Consider the following 16,606-nt stretch of genomic DNA (forward strand, 5'->3'; position numbering starts at 1 on the left):
CTAGTGAAAGATGTCCCTGCCAATGGCAGAAGGTTTGGAACTAGATGATCTTTGAGGTCACTTCCAGATCAAACATTCTATAGCTCTATGATTCTATATTTTTTAAAGAATATAAAGATGTTATGATGGGGTCATATAAAAATTATAATTATCACAGAAAGGGATCAGACATTCAGAGCTAAGAAAGCTTTCTCCATTTTGGGTAGAACTTGCTTCCAAATTGTTATGTAATTTCCAATGTGTTTCAATTTCAAGTATATATACGTGCAGCATAATGACATTTGAAGAGAAAGTTGGTCTGAAACCGATGCTGTGATGCTATGCATTATAATGAATATAAATTCTGTTTCATGTCTACAGTGTCCTTACTTGGAAATGCCTGATGGCATCATTATTGTTCCTTAAACATTGTTTTGGCACCTTCTGTAATGTCTTACAAGCAGGGAAATGGCTTAGGGTATGATAGGGTTTGCTTACTGTTGTTTATTCAACTGTTCAAACCAGATGTTCTGCCAATAAACTTGGAAAATATACTGAGGCATAGATGGCATGGCTACTGATGTGTATCTGTTGCATGTTTTATCCAAAAAAATGATGTCCTAGTCTAATAACTTCCCAAATAGAGACGACTGAGAACCTACAACAGATTCAAACTTGCAGCAAGAGCTTTTAGAGCACAAAGGGTTGACATAGTTTTTTTAAAATTTCTTATGACTCCTATACATTTTCATTCTTAAAAAAATAAAAAAACCCCACTTTAATACACAGCAAAAAAAGGTGTGTGAGAAAGCTTGAAATAAACTATATGCAGCAAATCATAAGTACACAGGAGAGCATAATTTCATGGGTGAAAATATCTTCAAATAAAGGCAAAATTGTTAATTAAGTCTACTATAGTTCCATTTTTCAGAATCCCTGAGACCCACAGATATAAGGGTATCTGAATAAAGGTATCTAAAATCAATTTATTAACTTGCAGTAACTTTATACTCAAAATGTAAAACCCAAAAGCTCCAAAATAAGTAAAGTTAATGAAGGAACACACAGATACAGATACACACACAACATAAAAAACATCTGCAGTGAGTTGGAAAACTGAAACTACTGAACAAGCAACAGAAGTTTAGTGTTCACTTAAAAGTGCTGGAGTGTTTCATTATTTATATTACAGATGTGTAATTGCAATAACATGTCTTTGAAATTCCAAATAGAATTAGTTCTTGTTACTGGGAATAATTAACACTTGTACATTTTGTAGAACAATTTTATTTAGTGCTGTAAATGATCACATGTAATAAAATATGAAACTTGTATTTATGTTTTATACATATTATTTTAGATATAATTATTTAAAAAAAAACTCTAAATAAAGAGACATCAAATGAGCAATAAGCATAAAGTACATTAAATGCACAATAAATATACACTATAAATACCTATTATTTAAACTTATAATCAAGACAGAAAAATATAAAAAATTCTGTAGTTTTTTGGGAATACTTCTGTGTTTCTGCCTTTATGTGATCTTAAAAATTATAAGCTTTCAAGTTGTTATTTTGAAAAATGTTGATATTACAAAACATTTAATGATTGAATAACTCTTTTACAAACTTTAATACTTCTGAACCAGAAGAGCTAGATATTAGAGTGAACTAGATCTTCAGTTTCACAGCTCAATACTTGTCTTAGAGCAAACCAGCTGGAGACTTGCCCCTAGACACAGTACACCTTCTGTAGTTTTTCACATGTTGTTATGTTGTTACAGTTTGGTTCTGCTAACCAAAAATATTTCATGTTAGATAAGTCTAACAGTTTGCTATGAAATTCTGATTAATTTTTTGAGAAAGAGAAATCACCTTTTCAATAACATGACACCAACCTAAAGTAATAAGCGTTGAAAACCGAAGTTATATGTCAGCTGTTTAAAGTATCATCATTCTAACAATTTACTCACCATGGGTTAAAATCCTTCTCATATCCTTCTTCTCCGTTTTTAATAAATATGATTCTGCTCATATTGTTTTATAATATCATCTGTACATTACTGTTCAACACTTTGTAGGATATATAAATATGGATTGTGACTTAGGGTCTTGATAGAGATATATTTCTGGACGTCCCCAAAATGACATAAAATTGTCACCAGAGATCTTCTGTATAAACTCTGCAGCAGTAATAGCTACTAGTTGAAAACTGTAGCACTACCATACAGAGCTTTTTTGTATTTTCCCCACATACTGTCTTCAGAAGGATTTTGAATGACTCTTTTACTGTTCCCTGGAGTTTTTTATTTGTTTAATTTGGTTTGCTTTTTGCTGCTGATGCCCAGCATCTGACCTGATGATGTTCAGTTGAATATGGGCAAATATCATTGATAAGATGGGTGTTTTAGTCTCATTTATGCTATTCCAAATCCTTAATCTTCTTTAGATGGGACTTTTTTGTCAGTGCATGTGCTTGCTATGTGATTTGCTAAGATGTTCATTGGCCTTTAAAAATGTCCTCTGTTGTTTTTTTACAGGCTTTCTGATTAAAAAAAAATATTTGCAACTACTTTTAAAAGTACCTGTTTCTTGAATACAAACCCAATATTTTTAAGGGTATCTGCTTTACCGAGAGGAAGTAGCATTCGATGTGTGTGCACACAAATATTGACAAATCATCCTGACATGCCTGCCAGTACAACAGTGTCATGGTTTGACCCTGGCACAGTGCCAGGGCCCCCATGAAAGATATCTTTCCAAAATGGTTACTGTGAGATATGACCCGGAAACAGAACAAAGCAGGCTCCCAATTGGGGATGGAGGGGAAAAACACAACACTTTAATAATCTACAACACAGAAACATAAGGGAAAAAATAAAAAAACCACACACAACAATCCACAATGGAACACTCCCAAAACACTCCTCCTCTCCCCAGTCCTCTAACACCCAATTCTCAGTCCAATACCCTCCTTCACACAAGCTCCCCCCAGTTCATCAGGAGAGAGGAGTCTCCCTCTTGCACCATGGGCCTTCTTCGGAAACACAGTGGAACCTCCTGTGCTTCTGCGTCACACGTGGCAGCCGCCCAAAGAGAATCTGCCATGGTGACGATCTTCCTTCCATGTCCGGTGCTCTCACCACCGTCCATGGATCCAAACTGCTCCTTAGGTCCTTTTAAGAATGCTTTATGGCCCAGTTCCAAGAAGTGGCCGCCTCTCACCATTTGGGACACCTGTCCCCCCCATATTTTTACTCCCCTGGGGTCTGGGGGTCTCAGGAACAGAGATCCTTCACTGAAGGCAGAGGGCTCCACCACACCTTCCCTATCAGTCTCTGTTCCCTCCACTTCTCCTCTCGGCCTTACCATTTTTGGGTTCCGGCCAACTGCCTCCCCCAAGGTGCAGTCTCTGCATTATCGGAAGAAATTGGTTTCACCTGTGGCTATGTAAGAGAAAAGTCCAGCCAAAGCCACTCCAATCATCTCCTCCATCTAGGGCACTCTCATCTGCTGGCATTTCTTCACTCACTCAACCCTTTTCTTCTTTCCCATCCTCCGTCCCCTCTCAATCCTTGGCTGGGGAGGATCAGTGTTTTTACAGCTTTACTTTTCCAAAAACTCACTTCCGGGTCAAACCAAGACAAATAGTTCCAGAGATACATTTCTTAATTTTTTTTTTTTTATTCTATAACTGGTACATTAATGTAGCCTGTGTCCTGCACTTTGCAGACTTTTTCAATGCTGTTGAAAATATCTCTTCTCCAATCTTATGCTGAGACACCATGTCTGGACATGACTGTTGGCTGCTGAGGTAAGCACTCCCTGAGTATTGAGCCTCCCTCTGCTAGTGCACGGAAATGCTAGTTGTGGCAACCTTCTCATATTTGTCTGCAACTGTGAACTTACTCTAGGCAGAGCAGATACTTGGAAAACAGTGCTAACTGCTGTAGCTTACTATCATTAATGACATTTCTTAGTTCTGCAGTTTGTATACAGTAGTTCTGGACAATCACTTAGAGTGAGTGGAACTTACAGTGACACATGAAAAAGGGTGAATGTCTTCTTATTCTTAAATTGAAATCCTCATAGATGTTGTCAACACAGCTTATATTGCAAGTCCATTGATCTTTCCCTGAGAGCTTTGATTTGCTGGGGTGCTGAGCCAGAAGCATGGTGGGTTTTTTTAATTAACTGACATGGGAGGGCAATTGGGCACAGTGATTAGAACAACACAGCTATCATAGAGTAAGGATCAAATTTTTGCTGAGAAATAGGTCCTAAATGAACTGTTGTTCTAACAGAGCAGAGCACCTATCTCCTTTTGGTAGCAAACTGTTTAATTGTCAATAAGATCTCTACCTGCCCCTTCAAACTAGCTTATGAAGATAGAACTGACTTCATTGTTTCGTGTGTACTCTCTTCCCTTGTAGTTTTGCCGATAAAACTCCTATCAATGTGGATGTTTTTCTGTGCTTTGAGCGATGTGAGGAAACTTGGATGTAATATATTTAAAATAGCTGTTTGCTATTCTTAAAAAAAAGAAGTTTAAGGCTGGATGAGTATTGGACGAAAGATTCCACCTGCAGTTCTACTACCTTCTAACATAAGTGCCATGTTATCATAAGTGTAATTCAAGGACAATACAATTTTAGAACCAATAAAAAGGTGAGAAATCAAGAAATATTTTAGTGAAATGTTTAATTAGGCAAGAAAACATCTATGGTTACGTAAATATATTAATACATAGTCCTCAGATAGAACAAATGCTAACAACAAGAGAATGTTAGACTAAATCATTATTTATTTGGGGCTAGATGCATATTTTTGGATAGAATTATAAACACATATTTGGTATTTAATTGGTAGAATTTGAAATTTATTTTATTCTCAAATAATGTACACTGAAGCACTGAGATATACAGGAATCTTTCCCTTAAATTTCTAAAAGAGCAGACTGTTTAGTCATCCTAAAGATATTTAGTTTTAGAAAAACATGTTAATAAAAAATACTATGTAGTTTGGTCATAAGGACACTTTAATAGTACATGTCTTTAATGTGATTTGCTCACCACACAGTCACGGGTGAGTTTTCTGTGCAAAGTGGACAGGAAGTCACTGCAAAGACATACGTGAAAGATGTTAGTAAGCTACATGCATTTAACTCTGTATGAGTACTGTCTTCATCAGCTGGATTCTCTTAGTTAATATGATTAAATAATGAGCTCTTCTAAATTGAATTCAACCTGAGTCATGACATTAAATTCTCATTTCCTGATAAGTTAGCCCTTGTTCTTGGTTTGAAGATAGCTGCCTTCCTTGTGCCATACTTGTTTTCTGTGGGAAGCATGGACATAATCTGAAGTTTTCCCTCTCCTGAGACCTACAATAGAAAAGTTTTAGCTCTGCACTAACAAAGTGTATCAAAAACTCTTTATTACTTTCAAGTCTAGTATTTAATGGCTCTATGGGTTAAGAAATTTGAATTCATTGCTATTCAGGGCAATCTTCTAAGGACACTGTGAAGAATGGAAAACATCCTCAAATATGTAAGACCACTACATAACTCACATATGGGAAGAACAGAACGGTTGATGTTGGAAGAGACCTCCAAAGTTCATCTGGTCCAACCCCTCTGCTCAAGTAAGGTTGCCTAGAACCAGCTGCCCATGACCATGTCCAGACAACTTTTAAATATCTCCAAGGATGGAGACTCTACAACATCCCTTGACAATCTGTACCAGTGCTAAGAGCGAAAAAAAAATATCCCGGTGCTCAGAGGGAGCCTCTTGTATTTCACTCTGTGCTCCTTGTCTCTGGTCCTGAACACTGAAGAGTCTCTTTACAGTCCCAGATATTTACAGGTCTTGATAAGAACCTCCTGAGCCTTCCTTTCTCTGGGCTGAACAGTCCCTGCTCATGGGAGAGATTCTGCAGTTCCTAAATCATATTTGCCACCCTTTGTTATCACGCTCTGGTATGTCTGTGGTTCTTTTTCAGTGGGGAGCCCAGAACTGGAGAGAGAATTCCAGATGTGGCCTCACCAGCACTGATTAAAAAGGAAGGATCCCCTACATCAACCTGCTGGTAATCCTTTGCCTAATGCAGCTGAGGACAACTTTCCGAACCTTTCTTGCAGCAAGGACACACTGTTGGATCACGTCTGACCAGTGTTCACTAGGAACTGCAGGGTGTTTTCAGCAAAGCTGGTTTCCAGATGTTCACTCTCTAGCATAAATTGGTAAATGATGTTATTTCTCCTTTGGTGCAGGACTTCGTACCTGGTTGAGCCCTGGTTGAACCCCTGGTTGAAATTCATGGCGTCTTTGTTAGCCCATTTCTCCAGACTGTCAAGATGCCACTGAATTGCAGCATGCCCCTCTAGTGTATCAGACACTTCTTGCTGTTTTGTGTTATCCACAAAATTGCAGGGAGTACATTCTGCCCCATTATCCAGATTTTTAATGAAGATGTTTAACAAGACCTTTGTAAAAGTTCTTCAAAGCATATACCTAACAGAAATCTCTACACCAAATTTATGATAAATCTTGTTTGATGGAAGCTTCTTATTAAATACTCTGAAAAAAAATTTCAGAATTTCTTAGAAAACTATTGCATCAGAACTAATATTATTACCTGGAGCACAATTTTCCAATGCTACTATTATTCTGTTGCAATAATTCCAAAATATTGGGCTCCTACAAGTACTAGGTTGCTACTGAGCTTCAGATAAACCATTTACATTTTACAACCTCAGATTAGCCATTAGAATGTGAAAACCCTTCCAAAAAAACCACAACATATCTGACGTGATGTATACAGAGTTGATACTTAATAGTTCTATATTATTAATTTATAAACTACTGGATGATAATTTGAATAAATAGTATAGTTCTAGTTCAGAACATGTCAAATAAAAATTAATCTGAATTTTTTAGTTTGACAGCATCCTAATTTTTCTCTTTTTTTAATGCTTAGTAGATTGGGTGGAAAACTAAGGCTTTATCACATTTACATCTTGTATAGCAAGCATAGCTGCACTGACACAATAGACAATAGCAAGCAAGATAACAGTTGTCTTGACTTTGTCTGCAGAAGCTGTCTGAAAAAAGCATTTACCTTTTTGTTTTATGTTTCCTTTCCTTTATTTCCCTAAGACATCTCAAACTGAAATCCTGCAAATCCTCTTTACCTTTTGTTTTGTTTGTGTGTAGAGCATAAACCACATTTAAAACATAATTATTTACTATGTATTTGTTGTAGTCATTTTAGAAAGCAAAATTACTTCCTGCCCTGCTGTTTCCAATCTAGTCACTGGACTTACCAAGGCTAGAGGCTGACTGGTACAGTAAAGAATAAGTAGGATTTTTTAAATCAAACTTTATTGTGTGTACCAAATTCACACCTTTAAAATAAAAAAAAATTACATACTTTTTTATTTTGGAAGACACCTTGGTTAGAGATGAAAATCATTGAAATTATTGATAAGAGAGAGGAGACTACAAAGAATTGATAATAAGGTTAAATATATACAGAAAGAAAAAAATAGGATTCTGAAAATATTATTAACTTAAGGGGAAAAAAACCTAAACTCTGATGTTCTTTTGTTAATTGAGGAGGAAGATAAGATCCATCATTAATAAAATAGCTACAAGTGTTAAAATATATTTGGTTTGTGTCTGAAAAGCAGCTGAATAGAGCTGTGGTGTTCTGAGTGGTCAGGTGGTGGTTATGTCCTAGGCAAGGCTGCTTTGTGTCTCCTACAGAATTTTTTCCTAGAGTTTCTTCCGTGTGTTTTTCAGACACTGCTGTTTCTTCAACCACAGGATAAAGCAGGTCAAGGAGATTACTTGGAGCTATCAAAAGTAGAAAAAAAAATGCAGAGGGATTCTTCAGCTGGGTCATCTTCCATATACAATCCAAACTTTATTTTGTGTTTTCTGTCAAAATGAAGTTTACTGAAATACCATCTAGATAAGGGCATTTGGTTCAGGAAGGGTGTTTGACATCTTGTCAAGCATCTGACACCTTGTCAGATCATCACTGAAAAGCTATCAGAAATACATTCATGGATCATCAGCATTAATTGTGTTACAATTCATTGTCCATCCACTGGGACAATGTTTTTCATACTTCTGGTAGGTATAAAGGAAGCATCTGTGTGAGGAAACTGAAGCAGACAAAAATATCTGTTTCATAAAAATCTCTTGGCAGGTTGGTGGGGAGGTGAGGATTTATCACCATACATTAAAAGAACTTCAAATGAGAGAGACCAAAAAATTTCTTTTCAGCCCTTAAATATGGCCTTTATTTTGACTGTGCACAGTCACAGTAGAATGCATCAAATACAGTAACAGTGACCTGAAAAATTGAAGATGATAAACTTGCAAATGTAATCTAATGGAGCATTAGTGAATTTTCAGAAGGAACTCTTTTTGTACATTGTCAGTGGTCTGGAAGAAGACAAGATTATTGCTGATATAAAGTGTAGATGAAATAAAAATGCCAAAGTGCTAAATGACAATTTTTAGATTTTTTTCTTGACTGACTTTTTGTTGAGATCTCAAAAATATCATCCTCGATATGTGAATTAAAAAAATAGAGTAGAAGAAAGTATGCTGGATTTTATGTAATTTAGTATTTAATTTTGTTGGGATACAGTACTGGTAAGATATTTTGTCTATAACTATTGCAAATTTTAATACAGTTACAGAGAGGTTACCAGTTTTTATATGAAGACAGAGGATGCTGTTACTTCAATATTGTTTACTTATTGATTGTCTGATACTTTGAAGAATAGTACAGCAAATGTTCATGGTTTCAGAAGAGTTACTGGAAATATCTGAAGCCTGATAACTAACTTATTGAGAGACACAAGAAAAATATGGAATCTGGTGACGTTAATCTTTGTAGAAATATAAGAAGAGTTTATTTTTGCACAATCTCTGCCAACTCTAGAAGTAGAAAATTAGTACTAGAGGCCCTCTTACTGTAGCAGAAAGCAATGAGTTTCAAGGATGTTGAAGAGAGAAAGCTAGAAAAATTAGTATGAGAAATTAGGCATTTTCTTTTAACAGTGTGTGTTACTGATGTTCAACAAGCCTACCAGATGCCAGAGTAGATTCTTCACACTCAGTAGAGTGGTTTAGTTCTAAATTACATGTGTTTCTAAATAATGAACATCACCTAGAAGAAAAGCTATAGGAAAAAAAGAAACACTTGATGAAATTCATTGCTCTTTATAGAACAGATACAATTACCATTCTTACCTTAAAAATATTAGTTTATTATCTTGAGTATGAAGAATAATATTTTATATTTTTAGGAATAACTTGGCATTTTTTGAATACTCATGAACAGGTTTTGGTTTTTTTTTTTTTGGTAAGGCTACAGAAAGCAAGCTAAAGCTACCTTATGGGCTAAATGAATACCACATGCTGTCTTAGATCCTAACACGTTTTCGCTTCTGAAGAATAAACAACAAATGGGAATTAGCCTTAAAATTTATTTTTTTAAACTCTCTGCCATGTAGCTCTCTGTATTTTTTGAACAAAGGGAATTCAGTGACTTAGATTTCAAAAGAACTGAAAGAAATGACATTTCAAAGAAATGGCCAAATAACTTGAAACTTCTTTGTCTCTGTGTCTGTCTGTCTTCCTCTATGCCAAAATTACATGATGAGGGATGCTTGTGACACAGGTTTTTTACTAAATAGCCAAACTGTTACCTAGAAAACAGCTGAGGTAATTCGAACTTTAAGAAACTCTGTAGGGCTGCGATCCCAGGTTGAAAGACAAAATCCAGGGAAGTGATAGAAATTATGCCCAAATTTGTCCAAAAAATCAATTGTTGAATTCAGCAAAACAGTCTTAGAGTAATTTCTGTTTGTCTTTAAACTAGTTTTCTTCTCTAAATTGCATACAAGTCAGCCATCTGGGATAGCTAATTTGATGGCTAGCTGAGTTTCTTTTAATTTTGCCCTGTTTAGCAAGAACTCAGTCTTAACTACAAAACTGTGAAATGGCAAAAGTTTTAGCAAAGATACAGCATTTACATATTTGGTTAATATTTTCCCTATTATATTTACTAAATAATGAAGCCAAATACACTTTTTAGAGAAAAATACAGGATAATAAAACCGGTTATTCTAAATATTTAATCACTGGAGATTTAGAAAAATAATTATTATTGCTTATCTAAGGAGTCCATAGCTGGGACATTCAAAGTCTTATTTACATTCATGGTAACTGGAGTTTGTTTAGGAGCAAGAATGAAATACCCACAACTGTGCATACGTATGTTTTGCTATTATATGACTGGACATGTTTTTAATTACCAAACCAGTAAAAGTGAACATCCTGATAACTGAATTCACCTAGTAACACCAGACATTTGAAAACGATTGACCAGCTGACTGATGACCTGTCTCTATCACAGAGGGATCATAAAATACCCCCTAAGAAACAGGCATTCCTAAAGAACACTACAAACAATATGCCCAAAAATTCAAAAGCTCGAGGACTGTCTTCATGAAGCAATTTATTTAGTTTTCTTTTTTTAAAGCAGAAGTCAGCATTGTCATTTTTAACCATATTTAATTTATCTTACGCATTGTACTTATACCCTGTACTTTTAAAAGATTTCTGAGGAGAATGTTGCATTTCAACTGCAGTCTGATTTGGCAGATACCAACCCAGCAGTGGATATTTCATGTAAAATTTATGAATTTTAAAAAAAAGGTAAGTAAATACATTGCATAATCATTGAAATTAATTAACCCAACCAGAATTAAATAAAATTAATCAAGTAGTTATATAGACTTTTTGGAGTCAGAATAATAGTACCATTATCTAATTATGTCTTTGCAGATAATGAAGAGATAAATCTGCTTTTTAGGATTACAAATGAGAAATTTCTTTTACATATAAATTTAATAAATCTTTCAAAATATTCCGTTCACTGAAAATAAAATACAAATCAAAAGTGGAGACATGTTGAACATCTGAAATCTGGAAATGGAGTTATAATTTATGTTTGTTAAATGATAGATAACTGACTCAGGACATCTGGTATAATGCACAATAATTTCTAATATAAAACATGAGCTTGTGATGTTGAAAAATCAATACAATGAAAAATCCTCCACAGTTGAAGAATGTGAGTAGATCATACAGGAACAAAAAGCTGAAGCTGCTAATACACTTGACCAAAATAAAAAAATAAGTCTGTTCTTGAAATTGAAAAACTAGACAAGACCTTGCAGTCACAGCATCTGGATGTAATAGCTTCCCAGCAGAAACACAAAGTGGAACTTGCTCAGCTAGAACAGCAGATAACACAGCTTGAAAGAGACCTTAGAGATGCCAGGAACTTTATTGTCAAAGAAATCAGGTATGCTTTTGCTATGAGAATGAGCAAAACAGCTATCTCTTCAGAAATCACATTGCAAATGTGAAGGAGCTGGGCATGCACTACCTCATACACATTTATTATGAGTTCTGTGGAAAAAAGGAAAAAATACTTTATCACTAATTTTGTAAGTACATATTTGTCTGGGTTTTGTCTCTAAATTCAAGATATGTTAGAGTTTGTGATAGCAGTGCTGACAAAATGCATACTGATAAAAATAAAATTAGTACAGTAATATGACTTCTTCCATTATGTTTGCAGATATTTTTATAAGTGCATTTGCCAGTTTTAACTGTAAAACCCATTCATATACATTTTCAATGTCAGAAATCTATCTTGTCATACTTTTTCTTCAGATGAAATGTACATATGAGTTTTATTTACTCTTTTCTCTGTGGATGCTTCCTGTGCAAAAAATGTTCATAAGATTGAAGTGTTTGGACTTTATGATATCTCTATCAATAAAATGCACAATGAGCAGAAATGATTTCTATTTATTTGGGAATTTTGCCAAATATATAATTGCAATTACCAGTGGCAGCATTTAGGACACTCAGCTTCTGTTGTTAATATTTTGTTTGGGTTTTTGTTTTTACTAGTATACTGAAAACAATAAAAATTAACAAGCCCTTAATTTTCTATTTGGTTTATGAAAAATATGTACAAGGTATAAGACATCTGCAGACAGCTTTGAAATCAACTAATGAGGAAGTAGCGCTGATTGTTTAATTTATAATCTTTTGTTAAACAAAAAGAACAACAAAAGGGAATTAACTTCCGAATAATCTTTTCCCTGTAATGAGAACCTTTTCATTGTTTACCAAATAAACAGAAAGAAATAGAAACATATTGCTGCAGCAGGATATTATACCCTGTCTATTACATTTTGCACACCTGAAAAAATATGTTAATACAAATAATTGTTGTCATGTTAGCATCACCAGTTTCAAGCTGTCTGAAACAATTTTACATTCTCAATAAGGAATATTTAACATTTGTACCAAAAACAGTACAGCACGAATAATTAAAGGCTTAAGTTAAATACATAGACAGTCATTTAAATTTAGATCTGCAATAACATTTACTATTATTCTCTAAGGCTTTGACTGTGCTTGACAGAAACAAAGTACTCTGGGATTAATTTCAAGAAATGGTGCCAACTGTGCGCAATTTGCTGTAATTAAGACATGAAAGAGTACTAAATATTCAGATTAAAAGAAGCATGATGGAGCATGATAGAGAATCAAGGTGTGGCATCAAGCCAATAAAGCACAGTCAGTCATGAATGCTCAATAGTGATTGATATGAAACTTATACCTACGAACTTGTAGCATGTACTTAACAACTGTGCAGATAAAAATTAAAATCATGGCACTGTGTATTAAGGAACAGGGCTCTTCTAAATCCAAAGTCCAAAGTGTGTGTGACATTTTCAAACTATAACAAACCAGAGGCTAATAATGTTTATTTTTACACATATAAGATGTTTAAACAATTAAAGAGGGGGAAAAAGATAGCATGGTAGTTTTTATCCTTTGGGATATCCCTGTACTTTGGGATATCCTTATGGCTACATCAACCTACAGCATTCACCAGAGTGCCAAATGAAAGCCCTCTGTAGCAGTTGGAACCAAGAGATTAAGTACCCCCCTCCTTTTTTTTTATTCATCAAACATTTTCCCTCTTTCTTTAAAGAAAAAGTGTTCATTTAGATCAAACTGCATTTCCCATTTTTCTCTCAGAATTAGATGGAATATTTCTTCTTGCCTTTGAACTTATAAGTATTGATTAATGATGTATTTATTGTAATACTGAATCTTTTCTTCAACAGACTTTTCTAAATTAAAGTCCTTGTAACTTTTTGATCCTAGAGGAGATGTGGGTACTTGACCCAATTGCTAATGAGGTGCTGTATAATCTCATGTATCCTATAGCTCAAAATAGCAGGATGCAGTATAAAAAGTACATCATAAAAGGCCCTCATGGAATGCCTTTTGTCTTCACAGGCAATACGCAAAAGAGATGACCTTCTGAGAAAGTCGGAAGCCGATTTCCTGCGGGCAAGGGAAGGTATCAAAGCAAAAGTGGCTGAGGTGGAGCACCTTGACAGTGTGGTCAAGAAACTGAAAGCCAGTATCCAGGACACACAGAAAGAAAGGAATCAGACAGAGACAGCAACCACCATACTGAGAACTGAGATTCAGCAGCTAAATCAGTAACTGCAGGGTGTGCATAAGCAGTGCAGAAAGACAGGTAATAATGTACAAAAGTAGTAATATTACAGAAATATGAATTTTGTACAGTCTAATGGAATAGAATTTTCAATATGGGCATATGATTGTTGCAATCAAATGAAAATAAAAGGTTCCCTGTTCAGCTCTAGGGTAAATTTACAGATACAGACTGTGACTTCATCAAAACAAAATAAACACAACTGGTTTTTTTTTTTGTTTTTTTTTTCAGTAGTTCTATTTCTGTCCTATAATCCTTTTATTGATTTGGTGAAACATCTATTTCTGTGCCAGAACACCTGTTCAGTCATTGGCAATGCAAAATGCAATTTAACTTAACAAGTTTTAACAAGTTTAATATAATTCCTAATATTTTAGGTGACTTTTAAAACTGATGTGATTGATCCCTTTATAGATAAGTTAACAGCTTTAGCAATAGTGCATTGAGGAATGGGATATTTTTTTCAGGAGAGCAGTTTACACAAAAGCAAAACAAGATGGAAAAACAAGGAATTGTTTCATTACGGGCAATAAACTGCTTTAAAAAATTTTGGTTGATACTTTTGGTTTTCACAATAACATGTGTTAGAACTAGTTTTCAAAATAAGCAAATGCAACAAGGAAATTGCATTATTAATATTTTGAAGTCACAGTATAGTAGAGCTTGAAATATACTACTTTTACCAAATAAAATATTAATGAAGTCATTTGGAACATAATAGACAGCCTGTGTCAACCCCTTAATTTTCTCTTCCACTATTCACAACATTGCCAGATACGTGTTTCTGGATAAAACCCCCTAGAGGTCTGCTGCAAATTCTTTTTCAATACAACCAGATCATTGCAGATAATTGTATTACACAGGGTATTGATCCAAAATCGTTGTGCACCGGAAACATCTGAAAAAACATGATTATAGCTTTCTGGTTATTGTTCGTACATCATATAAGCAGGCTTTTGTGTGAATCACCTGTAAGAAAGGCAAGGTGGAAACATCAGAGAAATTACCTCTTTACAAGAATCTATTGATCACTTTAAATCAAAGAAGTATGTTTGACATAAGATTACCTGCCAGTTTGAACATTAGGTACACTATGTTATAGCCTGGGGCAGTTGTAAGTCTGACAAAGGGATTGTAAATAAAGCATGCAGCTGCTAGCGCCTCTGGCTTGGGATCAACCAAGGCTCAAGTCCAAGGCATAGGTAAACTTAAAATAATTTAACCCTTTTTTACCAGGACACATTGTGAGTTAAAACTGATTGCTAAAAGTAGTGATTAAATCGCCTCTTGGATGTTTAAATAACTATGCAATTACAAAAAATACATTGTTGGATCTGTTTACAAATCAAAGCACATATAAATAAAATAAATTTTAGAAGATTAGTCTGTCTCCACACAACAGATCACAGCTCTAAACTACTTCTAAGAACTTCTAAAGCATTTTTAAGGATCTGCTTCAGGATAATACAATACTATTTCACAAAATTGACAGGAACTTAGTAAGTTTTAAAATTCAAATAAACTTCATTTTTTTATATAAAGGAGTGTCTTCTAGAAAAACAATTAAACAGATCAATAACTGGAAAACTGTTAATGGCAGAGCTTTATATTACATGTGAAATATTTACCCTTCTTTTGGTTTCAAACCCCAATTGAATACTCAGAGTCCACGGATAAATAAGGTTACTCAGATAAGTAGTCATATTATTTCCAGACAGAAAATCTACCACATTAAATTTATTAAAAATGTGTTGCAAAAATACACTGAAAAAAATATATTTTTATATATATTATAATTCTTATTGAATGATGACAGCATACGTTTGACTTTACCAGTACTGCTCATTTTTTAGGTAAGAAAGCAAAGTCAGTTATACATTGTTTTTTAAGCTGTACATTTTTTTAAACACGTGTTGACACTAATAACTGTTTAACTCATTAGTTCACAAAGATTCATATTTGCTTGATATTCAGTAAGGATGAGCTCTGGGTGATATCTACTGCTTGTTAAACATTTAGTTGCTAGCGTTAGCTGTGTATACCTTTCTGAGGCAAAAATTTAAATTTAAACAGTTTAAATACAGTACTTTTACTCATGGAAATGGTGACTGTTGCCGTGTTTTGTGAGAAGTCAGGTTATGTTACTGTCAATTAGAAAAGAACAAAGCATTTTCCTATATAAAGAAATCGATCTTCTGAATATTCTGAATTCATAAAGGAAGATATGATAGCTGAATTTAGATCCTGTGCATATGGTGAATGTTGTCAGACATTAAAGATAATAAATGCAGAATCATGTTAACAGAGCACAAATGTTTTTCTTCAAGGATTCTTTCAATCTAAACCTGAAAATACTGTTTTCTGACTTCATTGAAGTCTGATGTATTTTCACTCTTTAATATTATATTATTGCACATTAAAAACAGGGGTTTTAATCCACAATCACATAAATACCTCTTTTATTATACTTATTGAAAGATAACTAAAAGATCTCTAATTTCTTATATTTTTCTGGCATCAAATTTCAAAATAATTTGAATACTGCATAATAAAGGAATTGCGTGTTGTAAAATGTTCATTGTGAAGCACTTGTTTTAATGCTTATTTTTATTCCACAATGTTCCAGACGTGTTCATTACATGTGTCTATATGTCTAAAGCCATATATTTATGAAAGAGTATAAAACAAATACATGTGTGTGGATTTGTGTCTGTGCAGGAACACATACACCTGCATACTAACACAAACTCATGTGTGCACATACTAAGGGCTAAATATTTAAATTAAAGCCTATGTACATATATCTTTTAGGAAAATGGTCAACAAAGAACAAAGGAAAAATGTCTTTGTCTTAAATCACTTATTTTTCTGAGAGCTGGCAGTGCACGGCTATGGTTTCTTTTGGTCTAAGGAAAGATTGCCATCTATTGGATGACCTTGGAAAAGAACAGGTTTTTACTATGCATGTGCTCTATAATTCATGA

This window comes from Passer domesticus, chromosome 1, assembly GCF_036417665.1.
Source record: "Passer domesticus isolate bPasDom1 chromosome 1, bPasDom1.hap1, whole genome shotgun sequence".
Classification (NCBI taxonomy): domain Eukaryota; kingdom Metazoa; phylum Chordata; class Aves; order Passeriformes; family Passeridae; genus Passer; species Passer domesticus.